The sequence below is a fragment of the Geotrypetes seraphini genome, chromosome 11 (assembly GCF_902459505.1).
Source record: "Geotrypetes seraphini chromosome 11, aGeoSer1.1, whole genome shotgun sequence".
NCBI lineage: Eukaryota > Metazoa > Chordata > Amphibia > Gymnophiona > Dermophiidae > Geotrypetes > Geotrypetes seraphini.
This window is the reverse complement of record NC_047094.1, coordinates 10243961-10248771: the sequence shown is the minus strand read 5'-3', so window position 1 is coordinate 10248771 and position 4811 is coordinate 10243961.

Genomic DNA, 4811 nt, shown 5'->3' with positions numbered 1-4811 from the left:
CCAGCGGACCTAGTCCGCTATAGGCGAGGTTCTGTTATAAGCGAGTTCGTTATAACGAGATTATACTGTACACTTTAAATAATCCTCTTCTAAACCTTACCCTAACACTAGCGCAATTGATGGGGCGCCATTGTCCTGCGCGCACTTGTACCGGTCTGAGTAGGTAGCAAAGTTTCAAGTTTATTATTTTTCTTGATTAATCGCTTAATCAAATTCAAAGCGATGTACATATTAAAAGATAATTAATAAAAAACAAACAGTACAAACTATAAATACTTACATTGGGTAATACATATTACATTACATAAGGTAAGAGGGGTATTTGAAATACATTTGTTAAATAAAAGCAAAACAAAGGAAAAGCACAATAGGGAAAACATTTAAGTATTAAGGTATAAACTATTAAATTACTAATTTAAAAAAAAATGATTAACTTAAGTATTAAAAGCATCATTAAAAAGAAATGTTTTTAAATTACTTTTAAATTTTACCAAGTCTTGCTCATTACGTAAAAAAATTGGGAGAGCATTCCAGGTCTGTGGTGCTGTTACTGAAAATATAAACTGCCGTCTGGTGTTTATAAATTTCAGTGAGGGAACAGTCAGTAAATTCTGATCAATGGATCTTAAAGTTCTGGTTGGGTGATATGGTATTCGTAATTTATAAATGAATGCAGGAGTCTTATACAGTAGAGACTTGAAAGTAAGCAAACAAAGTTTGTAAGATATCCGATGGATAACAGGAAGCCAATGCGCGTTTTTTAGGAGAGGGGTAACGTGGTCGAATTTTCTGGATTTGGTAATGAGTTTTATGGAAACATTTTGGATAATTTGTAAACGTTTGAGTTCAGTTAATGATATACCTTTAAAAAGAGCATTGCAGTAATCTAGTTTGGCTATCACTAAAGAATGAATGAGAATATTTAATGACTTTGGGCATAGAAATTTTGAAATAGACCTAATCCAAAGATCTGGCAATGGAGGAAATGCAGATCTAACATAAGGTCCTGGATCTCTGTTTCCTTCCACAGCATTGTAAGTTCCACTGAGGAAGGAATGAGCTTGGACCACCATTTGCTGTGTTACTGTCTCTCCTATGTGCATTGCCAAAAGCTGAAACCTCCTTGGAGTGGGAGACTCGGTCTGTGAATTGAACTCAGGCACTTTGGATGGCACAATAAAGCACTTGTCCCTGGATCACCAGGTCTTCATACAGATCAGCTTGTGAAAAGAATTGCTGGAGATTTAAGGATTTATGTTGCATTAGACACACAGGAACAGCCCAGTGATGACTCAGCGTACCACATGACTGAATCGACTCCAGGTGGGGCAATTGAGATGAGCCATCCCCATAACTCCATAGCTCCCACAGGAATGGGAGGGGGGGGGAAGAGGGAGGATACACATTTACCAAAGCTGACATATTACAATTAATAAGTTCAGAAAAATACATTTTTTTCTACCTTTATTGACTGAGCATTGCTTTGGTCTTTCTTTTTTCCCCCTCTCCAGGGTCTCCTGTCTTTCTGACATTTCTTTTCTATGTCTACCATCCAAACTGAAAACCCTTCTCTTTGACACCTGAACTTGAAATGAACCCTTCCTGCTAATTAGACACTTCCCCTTCCTCCCTCTCCCTGCTCTGCTTTCTTTCTACCTTCTTCTCTCTGTAAGTCTACTTGAGCCTGCATAGGTGTGGGCGATGCACAAATTGAAGATCAGATTCAATCTTTCTTGTGTGCCTCTATCTGTCCTGTCCAGCATCTTCCCTTTCTAAGTCCCTGTCTCTTCTAAGTCCTCTGTCCCTCTCCAGGTCCTTCTTCTCTCCCCTTCCTTCTGCATCCCCAACTCCTCACCCACTGTTCCTCTATGGCACAGGTGTCAAAGTCGGTCCTCGAGGGCCGGAATCCAGTCGGGTTTTCAGGATTTCCCCAATGAATATGCATGAGATCTATGTGCATGCACTGCTTTCAATGCATATTCATTGGGGAAATCCTGAAAACCCGACTGGATTACGGCCCTCGAGGAGGGACTTTGACACCCCTGCTCTATGGACTTAGTAACATAGTAACATAGTAGATGACGGCAGATAAAGACCGAATGGTCCATCCAGTCTGCCCAACCTGATTCAATTTAAATTTTTTTTTTTTTTTTTTTCTTCTTAGCTATTTCTGGGCGAGAATCCAAAGCTTTACCCGGTACTGTGCTTGAGTTCCAACTGCCAAAATCTCTGTTAAGACTTACTCCAGCCCATCCTCCTCCAAACGGCCATGCACAGACACAGACCGTACAAGTCTGCCCAGTAACTGGCCTAGTTCAATCTTTAATATTATTTTCTGATTCTAAATCTTCTGTGTTCATCCCACGCTTCTTTGAACTCAGTCACAGTTTTACTCTCCACCACCTCTCTCGGGAGCGCATTCCAGGCATCCACCACCCTCTCCGTAAAGTAGAATTTCCTAACATTGCCTCTGAATCTACCACCCCTCAACCTCAAATTATGTCCTCTGGTTTTACCATTTTCCTTTCTCTGGAAAAGAGTTTGTTCTACGTTAATACCCTTTAAGTATTTGAAAGTCTGAATCATATCTCCCCTGTCTCTCCTTTCCTCTAGGGTATACATATTCAGGGCTTCAGGACTGGCATCTGTCCCTCCCTTGATCCATTGGTCCAGTGTCTCTTCTTCTTCTCTCATCCAATTCAGTCCTTCCTCACCCCCCCCCCCTTAGCCCAGCATATGTTCCCTCTCTTCCTCCCCCTTTTCTCCAGGTTCCTTTTGCTCTTTCTCTATTTGGGTGACCCTGGGCATTTTGCTAAGCTTGCTCAATGGTAGTCATGCCCCCCTGCATGTGACTAAATACACAGAGAGGCTAAAATGAGGATTCTGTGGACCCCCATGGATCCTGTGGATCTAAAGCACATGGCTTTATAAAGAAAGTGGCCATGGTGCAGGGTCCACAGGGATTCTTATTTTAAGATCCTCATCTTACTCTCTCCTGTGGACCAATCGGCTGGATCCGTGGGGTGGGGGAGGGGAGGAGTAAGACAAGAATGCATGGGGTCTGTGGGGGTAAGTGAGATCTGTGAGGTCTGCGGAAGTGAGAATGAGGAAATGAAGGGTGAGCGGGATTCATGAGGATCCCTTGGACCCCATTCTGCGTCCGCTCTGTGCTTTAAATCCGTGGGGACCATGGGTTCGTCATTTTACCCTCTGCCAACATATAGCATTATGGTTCGCTTGTAGATCCATTGTCTCTATCCTGCTCAAATGTGGTGTGCCGCATGGCCTCCAGCCAAAACCCCTCTGCCCACTCGGGGCACCACCCACTCCATAGCTGGTCCTGTTAAACATCTATTGTGTTGCAGTGATACATTTTCTTTGTCTTTGTTCACTGTTGAACAAAAAATAAGATGGATAGAAGAACATACATAAGATTAGCCATACTGGGTCAGACCAATGGTCCATCTAGCCCAATATCCTGTTTCCAACAGTGGCCAATCCAGGTCCTAAGTATCTGGCAGAAACCCAGAGCAGCAACATTCCAGAGCTGAGATTGTGATGTCATAATGCTTCATTCCATCAGTGCCTCAGAGCCAACCTCAGCAGTGATGTCACAATGGCTCATATGTCCTATACTTGGCTCACATAAGAGCTGCCATACTGGGACAGACCGCACGGCCATCAAGCCCAGTATCCTGTTCCCAACAGTGGCCAACCCAGGTCCCAAGTATCTGGCAGAAACCCAAAGAGTAGCAACCTTCCAGAGCTGAGATTGTGATGTCATAGTGCCTCATTCCATCAGTGCCTCAGAGCCAACCTCAGCAGTGATGTGACAATGGCTCATTTGTCCTATACTTGGCTCACATAAGAGCTGCCATACTGGGACAGACCGCACGGCCATCAAGCCCAGTATCCTGTTCCCAACAGTGGCCAACCCAGGTCCCAAGTATCTGGCAGAAACCCAAAGAGTAGCAACCTTCCAGAGCTGAGATTGTGATGTCATAGTGCCTCATTCCATCAGTGCCTCAGAGCCAACCTCAGCAGTGATGTCACAATGGCTCATTTGTCCTATACTTGGCTCACATAAGAGCTGCCATACTGAGACAGACCGCACGGCCATCAAGCCCAGTATCCTGTTCCCAACAGTGGCCAACCCAGGTCCCAAGTATCTGGCAGAAACCCAAAGAGCAGCAACATTCCAGAGCTGAGATTGTGATGCCATAATGCCTCATTCCACCAGTGCCTAAGAGCCAACCTCAGCAGTGACGGGAGAGAAGTGTGAACCACTCATGCAGATAGGAGAAAACTGGGCTTATTCGGCTAAGAATCTGCTTTGGTGGTCTCTGGTCCCTTGGAGATATTCCTTCCTACATCGTTACCTCAGCGATGACTTCAAAACGAATAAATATTTGGAAACAATTCCGTGTAATTCTCCTATACGGGTTTGCGTGCAACGCTTGCAAACGTCTGCGGGTTGCGGGGCTTATTCTAGGCGCAGCTTTTGCACCACAAGTCTCGGGGGGCTGCTGCCGCCACTCGTGGCTTTAAGGCAGGACCAGCCCAGCTCGCACTTGGGACAACCCAGCGGGGGTGGGGTGGAGGCCGGCGTTCGCCACGATCGTCCTTCGGGCGGGCACTGGGCAGGGCCCGCAGCTGAGAGAGAGGCGGTGCCCTTCTCGTTTGCGGCGCAGGGCACTGGCTCGTCTCGTTTCGGTTGTGCTTTTCGGGTGCGGTCCCGGGGGGGGGGGGAGGGTTCGTTTCGTTGCTTCGGCCGTTTCGGTTGTGTTTTTCGGGTGCAGCCGCGGGAAGGG